Source organism: Mobula birostris, chromosome 3 (assembly GCF_030028105.1).
Source record: "Mobula birostris isolate sMobBir1 chromosome 3, sMobBir1.hap1, whole genome shotgun sequence".
NCBI lineage: Eukaryota > Metazoa > Chordata > Chondrichthyes > Myliobatiformes > Myliobatidae > Mobula > Mobula birostris.
The window spans coordinates 23072941-23090072 of NC_092372.1; positions in this window are offsets into that span (position 1 = coordinate 23072941).

Consider the following 17132-nt stretch of genomic DNA (forward strand, 5'->3'; position numbering starts at 1 on the left):
TGACAAGTTGCATCTCCATCTGGTACAGGAGCAGCCAGGTATCTGACTGGAAATTGGAAATCTGCAGGAGGAGAGAGAGCAGCGTGCCGCGCGTGCGCAGCCCTCCGATGAAAAATGATATCGTATCTGTTAAATAGGGGCCGTGGACAATTCTGATTTGATGGAGATGGACGTGAAAGCACAGAGGAACATCTGGAAAACTTTCTGAAACGCTTGTTTTCTGCTGTCGTTATTGCGCGGTCAGGGATCTTTCGGAGGGATGGCCTCAAAATCCCCGGCTTTGCCTGCTGTTGGCAACCAAGAAGGAGGTCAAATCGTTCAGACAGAGATGGCGCTCAGCACTCGGTGTCGGAGAGCTGATCAGAGCTGGAAGTTTTCAGATGACTCAGAGCTGGACCGTAGTCGGGTATGGCAGGGAGAGTTTTTCTTCCTTCTTTCCGTCTGCGTGAGATGTGGGACACTTGAGAGACTTTGAACTTTCACTGTGCTCATGGACTTGTTCATCAAGTTATGGTATTGTTGCACTGTTGTAACTATATGTTATAATTATGTGGTTTTGTTAGTTTTTTTCAGTCTTGGTCTGTCCTGTGTTTTGTGATATCACACCGGAGGAAATATTGTGTCATTTCTTAATGCATGCATTACTAAATGACAATAAAGGAGGACTCTGTGTCTTCATAATCTAAATTGCTACAAAGGATTGTGAGAATAGCTGAGAGGATCATACGGGACTCCCTCCTATCCATCGGGACATATATCAGGAGCATTGCATATGCAGGGCCCTTAGTATTATTCAGGATCCCACAGATCCATCCAGCATCCTTTTTGACTTTCTGCCATCTGGCAGGAGTCTCCAATGCATAAAAACGAGAACAGTCAGGATGGGAAACAGTTTCTTCCCTCAGGCCATCAGGCTTCTAAACTCTCTGCCACATCACATTCAAAGTGACACTGGATAATCTGTTCTGTATCTTACAATATCTAAATTATGCACTTTCGTTTGTTATTTATGTGAGATTCATCTGTAGACTTTATCTTTACTTTCATAAGTTATTCTGTGTTATGTGTATTATTTATACTATTGTGCTTTGTACCCTGGTTCAGAGAAATGTTGTCTCGCTTGACTGTATACATGTATATAGTTAAATGACAATAGATTTGACTTGAGGTGTAAAGCACAGTACTTATAGTCACACACAGCACATACAAATTAAAAAATAAAATTAGCACAGGTCCCTGAGTGGATTAGCTTGAAGACAGACAGATTGACCTAAAGAGCGAGGTGCATATTTATGTGAGAGGGTATAATGTTATTAACACTAGTATAATAAAACAAGCCGTTGTATAAATATGTGAAACAACAGCAATAAAAGATGAAAAGTGACCAGTGCAGGATGAGAGTGTGTCTGAGTTGGGGAGGCGGCTGGTCTTTTAGGCTGTGTGTACATGTGTGCTGGGTGGTAGAAGGGTGTTAAGAAGTCTAACAAATAAATTTGCAGATGATCCCAAAATTGCCGGTGTGGTAGAGAGTGCAGTAAGTTGACTATTTCTATAGCAGGATCTAAATCATCTGGAAAAGTAGGCAAAGGAATGGTAAATGGAATTTAACTCAGACAAGTGCAAAGTGATACAGTACTGTGCAAAAATCCTAGGCACATATATACAGATAGGGCACCTAAGAATTTTGCATAGAACTGTTTATTTTGGGAATTAGACCAAGGCAGGACTTAGTAACTGGCACTAAATTACAAGGACCTGGGGAGCGTTGCAGTACAAAAAGGCACAGGTGTACACATGCATAGCTTCCTACAAGTAGAGACTTGTTCAAAGTAGTGGAGAAGCTATATGCCTTCTTGGTATTTATCTTCATTGGAAGGAGCAATGAATACAAGAATTGAGATGTTATGTGTAGGATGTTGATGGGACCACCATATTGTATTCTGTTCTAGTTGCCATATTATAGGAAAGAAGTAATTGAACTAGAGAACTTATAGAAAACACGCATGAGGTCATTGTCTAGAGCGGAGGGCTTATGTTGCGAGGAGACACTGATAACAAAGATAATTTTCCCTGGAGTGAAGTGACTTCAGTGATGACCTTATAGAGGTTTACAAAGTCAAGATGCGATAGGTAAAGTGGAAGGTCACTGTCATCTCGCTAGTATAGGGATGTCTAAAACTAGCGGACATAGATTAAAGGTGACAGGAAAAGATTTTAATGGAATCTATGGGCCAAATTTTACATACAGAAGGTGGTGAGTGTTAGGAATGAACTGCCAGAGAAGTGGTTGAGGCAGGTATTATTATAGTAGTTAAGATACAGTACATTTGGGCAGGTACATGGATAGGAAAGTTTCAGATGAATGTAAGCAATCACAGGCAAATTGGGACGAATTCAGGAAGGCATTTTGGTTATCAAGGACATAATGAACTAAAAGGTCTGTTTCTATGCTGTACAAATAATTGACTCTATGATTCCATATAATTTGGTATAATCTTAAGAAAAACTTAAAGGTCATACCCAAACATAAATTCATTTTTTGCCTTTTCTTGTTAAATTTAACTCTTTGGCTCCTTGAAATTGGTTTCTTCAGACTTTCGATGAATTTGGTTCATCCATCCATTAACGTTTATTCCACCTTCCATTCTGAGAAGGAAAGACTTCTCAACGTAAGTGGACTTGTGCATGTCATGAATAACTGCTCATTTGCCCATTGACTTTCATTTTAATCTTTGAGATCCGTGAGGAGTATCATTTTGTCTTTAGCTTCACAACTTAATGCACCCAGTCGAAACTTATTCCCACAAAGAATGTGATGAGAACATTAAAGTTGCAATGTTGAAGCTGAGTTTGGGATCCAAGGATAGGTAGATCATGGAATCATTTCCTGTCATCCATATTACTGAATACTATGCCATCCTCTTCAAGCAGAGCCTTGATGACAGTTATGCAAAGTACAGCATTTAACAAAATATTCTCCCTGGAGCCAAGGTTATAAATAATCATACTTTGATTTTTTATATATCAGAAATGCTGTCTTCAAAATCAATTTCCATATTATTGAGCTTGTAACAATCTCAGAGGAAATCACAACAGTTTAATAATATGAATGAAATTGCAAGTCCAGGAAAGTCACCCGACAAATATGTGCTGCTCAGGCACTGGGGAGATATTCTGGCCCACTTCCTAATGCAATCCCTCCTCCTAAGTTTGAATAGCTTTCCAAACATCAGAAGCACTAGAAAGATTTTTAAGCCTACAATCAGATGGGCTCAATATTGAAAAATGGCAGGGAACAACAAGAACGAGCAAAGATTCTTCCATCATATTTCTTGCAAGAAATTGCTTATTTATAACTATGACTGCTGAAGTACAGCAGAATTCTTAGGTTTAATTTTAAGGAGTGTGCCATAGAAAAATCATCTTGAAATCCATGGGGAGAGAAAAAGCAGACTCAAGTGATAAATAGCCAGAAACACTCAGACAATTTTGGGGGTCAATCTGTTCTAAGGGCATTTGGAACAACATACGCAATGAAAAATAATCAGTAATCATACCTGTTTTCTTTCTTGCTGATGAGAAATGGGATTTAGCTGTATAATCTTTCAACGCTTGACTTGTTTGAGCATATTGAGACCTCTTACTTCACTGTGTGTGTTCTCCCTTTCCATGGGCTTTCTTCCGACTACATCCCCCTTTACTATATTTTACCTCGCTCTTCAATTACTGCTTCTTTCTCCTTTTACTTCCCTCTCCACCACTTGTGGAATGAGCTGCTAGTGGAAGTGATGGATAAGGACTTCATTTCAACATTAAAGAGAAATTTTGATAGATACACAGATGGGAGACTATGAAGGACTATGGTCTGGCTGCAGGTTGATAAGACTAAGCAGAATAATAGTTCAGCATGAACTTGATGAGCCAAAGGGACTTTTTCTGTGCTATACTGTTCTATGATTATGTGATTCTTTTTTTTTGGCATGTGCCTGCGTGCATGCGAGTCTGTGCGTGTGCGTTTGCGTGTGCATGCTTGCGCGTCAGTGCGTGTGTCCGTGCGTGCGTCCGTGATGATGTCTTTTTCATGGTTTTCACAAGGCGCGGAGCGAGAGAGAGAGAGAGAGACTGTGTGGCACGCCACTCCTCACACAGACATTTTCGCAGTATTTTTCCCTTTATTTTACGAGATCGAGTTGCGATCTGGACACTCAACCCAGCACGGATGGAAAGTGTACTCGGGTGTGGACCCGACTGGTTTCAAACCCGGGAGCCTCCGCTCCCGGGTCCGGCACCGATGATTATATGATTCTAATTTTGTCCCTGCTATTCCCCATCCACTTCTCCCTCACCAGGGCCTTTGTTCTGCTATCTCCCTCTCTTCTGTCTCTCTCTTTGTATTATCCCTCTCTGCAGCCACAGGTCTGTAAGCAACAGACTTCTTTGCTGCAAATGCTGTTTCTGTTTCTTGAGCTTCTGCTATTTTTTTCTCGTTCCTCATCTCTTGTCTCGTCCAAGACAACATAGGCAGTAAAATTGTAATCTGACAGATTATACACAAAAGTGTTAATGAAACCTCTTTGAGAGACAGAGAAAGGCAACTCAGCAGAATTATTGTGAATATGCTTTCTCATCACCAGCTGAGAAATCAACTCTGAATGCTAAGTACTTAGTGATAAGTTGCATGACATATCTTCATTCCACACCCGCTTATCTCTCCTCAAACTTGAACTATTGTTGTTATATTTTGTTGTTTATTTTGCACATATGTAATTTATGTACAGTTTATATTTATTTAAGTCAACTTATGTTTGTCTTATCTTGAAACGTACTGTGCTGCTGCCGCTAAAAACTAATTTTTATGGCACCTATGCCTTGTGTTTATATATCTTTTACCATAGCACATAGAACAGAACACCTTTGGCCCACGAGGTTGTGCCAGCTTTTTAACCTACTCCCAAATCATTGTAAGCTTTCTTCCATCGTTTTCCCTTTATCCATGTGCCAATGACCTTGAACTTGATCACAACCTAAGTATGAGTGGGCTGTGTGTGCACAGACTAATACTGAGAGCAAATCATAATACATGAGAGTTCAGGTCAACTACTGTCATAGATGTTGAGTATTTAATATTTCAGTAATAGTTGAGTAACCTTTAGTGTGTATGTGTATTTATGTGTGCGTATATATAGTTCAATTAAGCATTCTTCATTCTTCGTTCAACTAATTCATTACTGTTCATATGTATAAATATGTGAATTGCACATATCACCACACTACCACGTGATGCGTGCATACTTTGCTTAAAGTAAACACAAAGCTAGAACAGCATTCCCAGACTCCCATGTCTTTCTTTGAATTAGCTTAATGTTTTGAAGATACAAAACATAACAACAGAGCAACAAACAGCCTTTTAGTCTAAGAGGGCACTGGTGAAGCACAGTGACGACTTGTTGGTAGCAAACAAAACAGTTTGAGGGTCAGGCCAGATTGAAAAGGTCAGGATTTTGAGGCTGGAAGCGAGAGACATTCCAGTTCAGCTTACTGCTGGGCGAGGTTTACTCACTTCTGCACTGAACTGCGGCTGTGGCCTGCAAATAATGGGCTCCTGGGTCAGCTGCAGATTATACTGGCTTCGAAGCTGTGAGTCATTTTAATAAACTTGTTTTCTGATGAGGGGGAGGAGAAGATGGCGGTGCAACGGAGAGCGCACAGCTGCTCCAAAATGATATCGGTATTTGTTAAGTAGGTACCGTGCGCAATCCTGATTTGATGGAGACAGATGTAAGAAGAACAGAGGAACATCTGGAGAAACTTCTGAAATGCCTGCTTCGTTGCCGCTGCTACTGTCGATCGAGAGTCTCCAGAGGGGAAGGCCCCAAATCCTCGGCTTTGCCTATTGCCTGTTACCAGGACCGGGGTCAAAGTGCTTGGCAGAGATGGTGCTTGTTTCTCGGTGTCAGAGGGCTGGTCGGTGGCTCGAAGTTTTCGGACGGACTCAAGAGTTGGCTGTGGTCGGGTGCTTCCAGGCTGCTGCATCGGCAAGTTTGCAGCGCTGGAAGCTCATGGCAGGAGGAGTTTTTTTCTTCCTTCTACCGTCTGCATGAGATGATGGGACTTTTGAGAGACTTTGAGACCTTTTTTTACCATGCCCATGGTCTGGTCTTTATCAAATTACGGTCTTGCTTTGCACTGTTGTAACTATATGTTATAATTATATGGTTTTTGTCAGTTTTTCAATCTTGGCTTGTATTGTGTTTCTGTGATATCATTCCGGAGGAACATTGTATCATTTCTTAATGCATGCATTACTAAATGACAATAAAAGAGGACTGTGTGTCCTCATAATCTAATCTAATCTAATTTGCTTACCTTTATCATTTGCACAATACGTTTTTTTTCTGCACATTGGGTGCTTGACAATCCTTCAAATGGGTTCTTTTGGGTTTCTTTGTTTTGTGGTTGAATCTCAAGGTTATGTATACATGCTTTGATAATAAATACACTTTGAAGTTTGAACTTCAAAAGCACTGGAGGACAGTTCTCATCAGGGCAGGCAGCATCTGTGTGGGGAAATAGACAGTTGACATTTCTGGACTTACTGATCATAGTGTCTTGGAAGTACAGAGTTATACAGCATAGAAAAAGGTCCATGCTGGCCATCAGGTACCCATCTAAACTAATCCCATTTACCAGAATCTGGTTTATAGCCTACCATGCTTCAGCAATTCCAGGTACTACTTGAATGTTGAGAGTTTCTGCCCCCCCCACAACCTCAGGCTTTGTGTTCCATGTTTTGTATATACTCCCAAAAAAAAAACTCCTTTGATCTTGACTTTCTCCTCATATTAAACCTATGCCCTCTGGTCTTAGCCACCTCTCTCTGCAGCCTCCCCTGCTGCTATGATGAGGCCAAATACAGGTTTGATGAGCAACACCTCATATTCCATTGGGTAGCCTCCAACCTGAAGGCATGAACATTGATTTCTGGTAACCACTTCCCTCCGTTCTCCCATCTGCTGGCTCTCTCACCCCTTCTCTTCTCCTACCCTGCCCTCTGGTTTACCACCTCCTATTTATTCCATGGTCCACTGTCCTCTCTTACTAGGTTTCTTCTTCTGCCCTTTACCTCTTCCACATATTACCATCCAGTTTCTCACATCATACAACTTCTCCACGTACCCAACTAGATACCCCTCACCCATTCTGACCTACCCTCTGCTAGGTTTTACCCCCCTTCTCCTCCACCTTATTCTAGCTTCCTTCCCCCTTCCTTTCCAGTCCTGATGAAGGGCTTTGGCCTTAACATCAACATTTAATTTCCTTCCATAAGTGCTGCCTGACCAGCTGAGCTCCTCCAGCATTTTGTGCGTTTTTCTATTTGTCCCCCTATATGACTGTTGTTATTCCGTACACATTTGTCAGTGTCCCCCTTCAGCTCTTCATCTCCAAGGAAAACAGAATCTCTACCCCTCAAATAGCCCTCCTGCTCTTGACTGGACTGTAGACAGTGTCACATTAACTGAGCAGTATTTATTTTGTAGAATGTATATTGTCTGGAGGTAGTAGTATTGGAGATATTGCACTGAACTGTATGCCAGTAGGCAGGTACTAGTGCACTGTCTCTCAACCTGCCTTGACCTTTTAAAATGTTCTGAGGAAAGTCACCCTGGCTCTGGAAGGAGTGAAAAACATTATTCCAGAATTAACTTGGTATTGGAAGGAAATTTAGCTTCAAATGTGTTGTCAGATATTTACTGTGTTGAAAAATCACGCTGAGGGTATTGCATATACCGCCTTTGCTAATTGTGCTTCATATATTCTTTTCCACTAAGTGATCTGATTGAGTATAAATCTTCCTTTACACGTAGTTTTACAATGTAATGATACTTACCTTTACACATAGGGCATGATTAATGAATTCACTTTCTATGTACCTGAGCCTTCACAAAGTTGATAAAGTGATTTCCTGTGCATTTATTAAATTCAGCAAAGCTGCTGTACCTTGCCATTGATTTGTAGCTTGCATAACTTATCTGATCACAGTGAGGTAGAATCACTGAATAACGCCACTGTAGCTCCAAAAGAGGCCATTCGATTCATCAAGTTTGTACTAACTCCTCACAGATCAATCTAGTCAGTCCCAATCTTTCACCATGTCTCTGCCTGTTATTAAGTTCAAGTCAAGTTTAAAATTTCAGAGTAAATTTATTATCAAAGTACATGTAGGCCACTGTATACAACTGTGAAACTCATTTTCTTGTGGGCATTCTTAATAAATCCATAGTAGAATAAAAGCCATAATTTAATCAATGAATGACTGCACCAATTTAGGCATTCAACCATTGTGCAAAAGAGAACAAACTGTGCAAGTACAAAAATAAATAGTAAGAATAAATAAATAAAAATAAATATTGCGAACATGAGATGAAGTGAGTCCATAGGTTGTGACACCATTTCAGTGCAAGTGAAATTGATCGAAGTTATCCCCGACTGGTTGAGGGATAATAACTGTGTCTAAACCTAGCGATGTGGGTCCTAAGGCTCCTGTATCACATTGCAAATGACAGCAGCAAGAAGAGAGAATGGCTTAGTTGGTGGAGGCCCCTGATGCTGCAGCTTTCCTGCACAACACTTAGTGCAGATGAGCTCAATGGTGGGGATGGTTTTATCTGTGAAGGACTGGGCCGTATCCATTACCTTTTGTAGCATTTTCCATTCAAAGGCATTAATGTTTCTATGCCAGACAGTGATGCAGCCAGTCAGTATGCTCTCCACCACACACCTATAGAGAAGTTTGTCAAATCTTGCAAACTCCTAAGGAAGTGAGAGGTGAGGCCGTGGTTTCTTTGAAATTGTGATTATGTGCTGGGGTCCTCCGAAATAATAATACCGAGGAATTTGAGGTAGCTCTGATCCCCTGATGGGGACTGGCTCATGGACCTCTGGTTTCCTCCTCCTGAAGTCAATAATCAGCTCTTTGGTCTTGCTGACATTGAGTGAGAAGCTGCTGTGGCACCACTCAGCCAGATTTTCCATCTCCCACCGATATGCTGATTTGTCAACACCATTGATTCGGCTTATGACAATGGTGTCATCAGCAAACTTTAACAGGGCACTGGAACTGTGTTTAGCCATACAGACACGAGGGCAAAGCGAGCAGAGGAAGGGACAAAGCACCCAGTCTTGTGGTGCACCTGTGCTCTTTGAAATCGTAAGTTTATTATTAATTGTCATTTAACCATATGCGTATGTACAGCTAAACAAAATATTATTCCTCTAGGGCTCAGGTGCAAAGCACAGTACGTATAGTCATACACAGTTCATATATAGTGATGATTCAGCACATATAGTTACGATAAAGCACAATACAGTCATAAAATATTAGCACAAGTCCCTGAATGGCATGACCTGAAGCTTGATGGTGCATAGGATGTTGTCCTGGAGCCATGTTTCTGCAAGATTAAGCACACACCAGTTCCTCATCTCGCACCGGGTCAATTGCAGATGAAAGGTAATCCAGTTTGGCTTTCAGGGAGTGAATGTTGGAGAGCAGTGTTAATGGTAGAGCTGGCATGCAGGGGTTAGACATATACCCTAGCACAGATTCCAGTGCACTTGCCGTGCTTCTGTCTTCTCTCACACCGCTTCCAGCACTTTCTTCCTGGGTTCCTGTAACAGGTGATGTCACAGTATGAGGGCCTATATGGCCTAGTCTGCACAATAGCCCAAGGCTACGCTGCTCCTCTGCTATCGGACTCTCTAATGAGCCAGCCTTACAGTATTTTGTATAATTAACGTCCAACAGGGCCTTGATAAGGAAAGCATGAAAGACAAACATTTGTAACATTTACACCATGGATACAGAATTAGGTCATTCGGCCCATTGATCTGCTCTGCCATTCCATCATGGTTGATTTATTATCTCTCTCAACCCCATTCTCCTGCCTTCTCACAGTAGCCTTTGTTGCTATGACTAATCAAGAACCAATCAACCTTTGCTTTAAATATACTTGATAATTTGGCCTCCACCAGCTGTCCGTAGTAGTGAATTCTACAGATTCATCACCATCTGGCAAAATAAATTTCTCCTCATCTGTCCCAAGTGGATGTCCATCTATTCTGAGACTCTGTCCTCTGGTCCTAGACTCACCCACTAGAGGAAATATCCTCTCCACATCCTCTTTTTCTTTGTCCTATCTAAGTCCATCACAATTTTGAAAATCTCCATCAAAATGCATCACCTGGTGAACACCACTGTCCATCAGGTGATGTCTTTGAAGCAAATTCTTGTCTTTAAAGTAACCGTTACAATGATATTTCATTATTTGTTGTAAAGCCAAGTTCCATCTTGTTCTTCAATATATTATCATTAGTTGTGCATTCCTCAAATTAGTAACTCACACCTTAAATTAAATTCAATTTACCCTTTTTCTTATGTCACCTTGATGAGCCTTTAACATTTTCCTGCAATTTACTGTATATTTATTAATAACCTGCCCAATTTTTTATCAATGGAAAATATTTTCATTAGACCTTTTGTCAATCCTAAGAATCAAATGAAGTTTACCTTTGAAAGATGCACAATTCAGGTTCTAAATCGAGAGATCAAAATAAAAAAAAAATAAATGCGTACAGCACATTTTAAATATGATTCTACACAACTGGATATAGAATTCAGTTGTTACAAATGCCATCCAAACAGATGCATACAACAAAATCATCATAAGAAACAGATGTAAACCACTAAACCATCATGAGGAACATGTCCCTGCTACAAAACCATCATGACAAATGAATGTGTCTCACTAAATCATCCTAAGAAGCAGCTGCTTACCAGTAAACCATCAAGCAAAAGGAATGCGTACCAATGAATCATCTTTATTAAATGGTCATTTGTCACTAAGCCACCAAGAAAATTGCATACCAATGCATTGGACGACCACAACAGAAGAATGACCTACTTTTAAAGGACTTCAGCTGACATCAACTTTCACTGAATGAATGTTTGAAATAAGGAACAAAATGACTTCGCACATGCATAGAGTAATATAAACAGGGGGTAAAAAAACCTCAGTGCATTGTGCATCACCATTTGACTTTAAAGAAACATGAGAGTCCAAATCTAAAATAGACCCCTGAAGGTTGAGAGTTCAAGGCACAGCTTCATTTGACTTCCACTGGAACATTCAGCCTATTACTGAGCACATTTTCTTTTGGGATAATAATTCTGAAAAAAGAAGACTCAATCTGCCAGGACCGTTCCTATCACCAACACATTACGTAAGATTGCATTAAATTCTCAATACTGAATGAGAACTTTTGACCCAACTGGCTAATTTCAATGGTTATACTCCATACCAGCCTCCATTATCATCTGAAAGCATTAAGCATTTCCTTAATGCATCAGTACAAAACATTTCAGCCTCAAGAACATTTGATCTAGGGCATTCTAAATAGAAGCATAGAATATGAAAGTTATGCTCAATCATTACAAATGCTTAATTAAACCTTAGCTAGAGTATTGCTTGGAATCTTATTAACCTGAAATGGATGAATGGGTGTCAGGTTAAAGGTTAAAGTACAGAACCTAAAAATGAATCAAAATATCCACTTCTACTTTTATTGGAAACAGGATGTCAGATTGAAGCTATTTAAAAAATATATACAATGAATCTTTGTATTTATCTTTTAACAGAAATATGTCCAATATTTAGATTGCATAGCACAAATCTTTTGTATGCCGACACAAACCAGTTGTTAAGGAAAATAAAACCTGAATAAAAGTAACACACACAAAAAATGCTGGTGAACGCAGCAGGCCAGGTAGCATCGATAGGAAGAGGTACATTCGACGTTTCGAGCCGAGGCCCTTCGTCAGGACTAACTGAAAGAAGAGATAGTAAGAGATTTGAAAGTGGGAGGGGGAGGAGGAGATACGAAATGATAGGAGAAGACAGGAGGGGGAGGGATGGAGCTAAGAGCTGGAAAGTTGATTGGCAAAAGGGATACGAGGCTGGAGAAGGGACAGCATCATGGCATGGAAGGCCTAGGGAGAAAGAAAGGGGGAGTGGAGCCCAGAGGATGAGCAAGGAGTTATAGTGAGAGGGACAGAGGGAGAAAAAGAGAGAGATAAAAAGCGGGGGGGGGGGGGGGGGGGGAATAATAAATAAATAAATAAATAGATAGATAGATAGATAGATAGATAGATAAATAGATAAATAAATAAGGGATAGGGTACGAAGGGGAGGTGGGGTATTAACAGAAGTTAGAGAAGTCAATGTTCATGCTATCAGGTTGGAGGCTACCCAGATGGAATATATGGTGTTGTTCCTCCAACCTGAGTGTGGCTTCATCTTGACAGTAGAGGAGGCCGTGGGTAGACATATCAGAATGGGAATGGGACATGGAATTAAAGTGTGTGGCCACTGGGAGACCCTGCTTTCTCTGGTGGACAGAGCGTAAGTGTTCAGCGAATCGAACTCCCAGTCTGCATTGGGTCTCGCCAATATATAGAAGGCTGCACCAGGAGCACCGGACGCAGTATATCACCCCAGCCGACTCACAGGTGAAGTGTTGCCTCACCTGGAAGGACTGTCTGGGGCCCTGAATGGTGGTGAGGGAGGAAGTGTAAGGGCATGTTAGCACTTGTTCCGCTTACAAGGATAAGTGCCAGGAGGGAGATCGGTGGGAAAGGATTGGGGGGGGAGGGGGAATGAATGGACAAGGGAGTCGCGTCGGGAGCGATCCCTGTGGAAAGCAGAAAGAGGGGGGAGGAAAAGATGTGCTTAGTGGTGGAATCCCATTGGAGGTGGCGGAGTTATGGAGAATTATATATTGGACCCGGAGGCTGGTGGGGTGGTAGGTGGGGACAAGGGGAACCCTATTCCTAATGGGGTGGAAGGAGGATGGGGTGAGAGCAAATGTGCGTGAAATGGGAGAGGTGCGTTTGAGAGCAGAGTTGATGGTGAAGGAAGGGAAGCCCCTTTCTTTAAAAAAGGAGGACATCTCCCTCGTCCTGGAATGAAAAGCCTCATCCTGAGAGCAGATGCGGCGGAGACGGAGGAATTGTGAGAAGGGGATGGTATTTTTGCAAGAGACAGGGTGGGAAGAGGAATAGTCCAGGTAGCTATGAGAGTCAGTAGGCTTATAGTAGACATCAGTAGATAAGCTGTCTCCAGAGATAGAGACAGAAAGGTCTAGAAAGGGGAGGGAGGTGTCAGAAATGGACCAGGTAAACTTGAGGGCAGGGTGAAAGTTGGAAGCAAAATTAATGAAGTCAACAAGCTCAGCATGTGTGCAGGAAGCAGCACCAATGCAGTTGTCCATGTAGTGAAGGAAAAGTGGGGGACAGATACCAGTATAGGCTTGGAACATGGATTGGAACATGAATAACAGTCATGGATTTACATTATGGATCATGAAGTCTTCAAGTTCAAGTTCACATTTATTGTCATGCAAAGATCAAAGTACATTTATTATCAACCTTTGTTTACAGAATACAACTCTGAGATTCAACCTCCTGGAGGCAGCAACAAAATAAAGAAACACCATGGAACCTGCTTAAGAAAACTTCAGTCACCCAACGTGTGAAAAAAGAACAATTTTTGCAAATAGCAAAGAGCGAACAATGCATAGCATACCAAGCATCAAGCCAGTAGTCCAGTAGAGTTCTATTTAGTTCAGTTCAGTGCCACACCGCTATCCAACGGAGGCCATGCAGCCATTCTTCGCTGAAGCGCCCCGGTCCACATCGATTGCTGCACTCAAACCACTCAAAAACGGCAAAAGATAGAGTAACCAGATTCGAGGAATACAGGCAACATGAACCTGAAGGTCCCCCAAAATGAGTCCGCAACCTCGCCAATCAATCCTGGTAACATGGATCCCATGACTCCTGCACTTTCCTCGGGCAGCATCTAGCAAGGGGGAGAGGAGTGGATGAAGAAGATCCAACCATACACATGTACACAACTAAACAAAACATCATTCCTGGCGCCAAGGTACAGAACAAAGTACACGTGGTCTAACACAGCACATACTGAATAGCTACAATCCAGCATATACAGTCACAAAATAATATCGATACATATCCCTTAGTGGCATGGCCTTTGGCCTGAAGGTTGACAGGTTAATGGAAAGTGCAAAGTGCATGCTAATGTAAGATAGTACTGGCATTATTATAATTTAAAAAAAACAGTCATATAACTAAGTGAAACAGCAGCAAAAAACAAAATGAAAAGTCCAGTGCAGGATGAGCGTGTGTCTCTGATTTGGGGAATAGGTTGTGCATGGTAGCAGGGCATTGAGACAGTGTGTAGATATGTGATGGGTGACAGTAGACTGTTAAGAAGTCTAATAGCCCAGTTGTTGCTCAGCTTGGCTGTTCTGGTTCTAATGCTGCGGTACCATCTGCCAGACGGTAGTAGGTCAAAATGATTGCTGGTGACAGATGGGGTGATTTGAGTATCTCAGGAACTGCTGATCTCCTGGGATTTTCAGGCACGAAAGTCTAGAGTTTGCAGAGGATGGTGCAGGAAACCAGAAAAAAGCATCTAGTGAGCAACAGTTCCGTGGGTAAAAATGCCATGTTAATGAGAGAGGTCAAAGGAGAATGGCCAGACTGGTTCAAGCGGACAGGAAGACAATACTAACTCAAATAGTCATGCATTACAACAGTGGAGTGCAGAAGAGCATCTCTGAATACACATGTTGAAACTTGAAGTGAGTGGGCTATAACAGCAGAAGACCTCAAACATATGCTCAACTTATTAGATACAGAAGGTAACTAATAAAGTGGCCACTGAGTGTATGTCTTGAATGAGGGTGGGGTAGAACATAGAAACATAGAAACATAGAAAACCTACAGCACAATACAGGCCCTTCGGCCCACAATGCTATGCTGACCATGTAACCTACTCTAAAAACTGCCTAGAATTTCCCTACCACATAGCTCTCTATTTTTCTAAGTTCCATGTTCCTATCTAAGAGTCTCTTGTACTATTGTATCTGCCTCTACCATTGTCATTGAAAGTGCATTCCATACACCCACCACTCTCTGTGTGAAAAACTTACCTCTGACATCCCCCTTGTACCTACTTCCAAGTACCTTAAGACTATCCTCCTCACGTTAGCCATTTCAGCCCTAGGAAAAAGCCTCTGGCTATCTACACAAATAATGCTTCTCATCATCTTATGCACATTTATCAGGTCACCTGTCATCCTCCATCGCTCCAAATGGAAAAGGCCAAGTTCACTCAACCTGTTCTCATAAGACATGTTCTCCTATCCAGGAAACATCCTTGTAAATCTTCTCTGCACCCTTTCTATAGTATTCATATCCTTCCTGTAGTGAGGTGACCAGAACTGAGCACAATACTCCAAGTGGGGTCTAAACAAGGTCTTATTTAGCTGTAACATTACCTCACGGCCCTTGAAATCTGTCCCACGGTTGATGAATGCCAACATACCATACGTCTTCTTAACAAAACTGTCCACTTGCGCAGCAGCTTTGAGTGTTTTATGGATACAGAGCCCAAGATCTCTCAGATCCTCCACACTGCCAAGAATCTTACCAATTCTGTCTTCAAATTTGACCTACTGAAGTGAACCACTTCACACTTACCTGGGCTGATCTCCACCTGCCACTTCTCAGCCCAGTTCTGTGTCCTATCAATGTCCTACTGTAACCTCTGACAACACCCCCAATTTTTGTGTTATCAGCAAACTTACTAACCCACCCTTCTACTTTTTCATCCAGGCATTTATAAAAAATCACAAAGAGGAGGGGTCCCAGAACAGATCCCTGCTGAACACCACTGGTCAGCTTCCTCCATGCAGAATACGAACCACCTACAACCTCCCTTTGCTTTCTGTGGACAAGCCAATTCTGGATCCACAAAGCAAGCTCTCTTTGGATCCAATGCTTCCTTACTCTCTGAATGAAAAGAAGGAGGGAGATCCCAATTATGCTTTCAGCAGTCCTCACTATCCATTGTAGGGTCTTGTGATATGATGCATTGGAATTCCCATACCGGAATGTAGAATGTGGTGAGAAAAGGGCGGTGAGAAGTTTTGCTTGCCACCATCTCCTCAGGAAGTGGAGGCTCTGCTTACTGTGTTCTCTTAGCTAAAGGTGTGGTGTAAACACAATAACTTGAGTCTGAATGTGGACTAAAGGTGTGCTTGTGAGGGACCAGTTCAGACCATCAATAATCTGCACACCTAAAAACGCGGTGCTCTTGGCTCCTTGCACAGAGAAGCTGCTGATGTGCTGTAGGAAGCCTGCATCTTCCTGAAGTTCATATTCATCTCATTAGTCTTGTCCACATTGTGACTCAGATTATTGTGCTTACACCAGTCCACAAGCTTCTCCTCCTCTTCTTTGCTTGTTGTTTCATTATTGCTGTGATGAGGCCAACCACTTTTTTGACATCAGTGAACTTAATTACGTGGCTAGAAATGGATTTGTCAGTATAGTTGTGTATTGGCAGTATAAACAACAGCTGGCTGAGCACGCAGTCCTGGGGGATGCCGGTGCACAACCATAATGGAGTTAGAGTTGCTGCTGCCAATATGGACTGTCTGTGGTCTCTTCATCAGGAAGTCCAAAATACAATTACACAAGGATCTGTTTTGATTCTGGGTCCCTGTGTAATGTGACACTTAAAATGGAGAAGGTTGTTTATTGATTATAATATGTAAGACCATAAGGCATTGGAGCAGAATTGGGCCATTCAGCCCATCAAGTCTGCTCTGCCATTCTAACATGGTTGATTTATTATCCTTCTCAACCCCATTCTAATGCATTTTCCCTGTAACCTTTGACACCATGCTAATCAAGAACATGTCAACCTTTGCTTTAAATATACCCAATGACTTCCCCTCCACAGCCATCTATGGCAATGAATTCCACAGATTCATTATCCTTTGGCTGAAGAAGTTCCTCCTCATCTGTTCTAAATGAACACTCCGCCATTCTGAGCTTGTGTCCTCTGGTCCTAGACTTCCTCACTATAGGAAACATCCTCTCCACACCCACACTGTCTAGGCCTCTCAATCTTCAACAGGTTATCGTAGCAGTACAATGAAATAGATGATAAATATAGAGAAAAAACTGAGTTACATTAAATATAGAC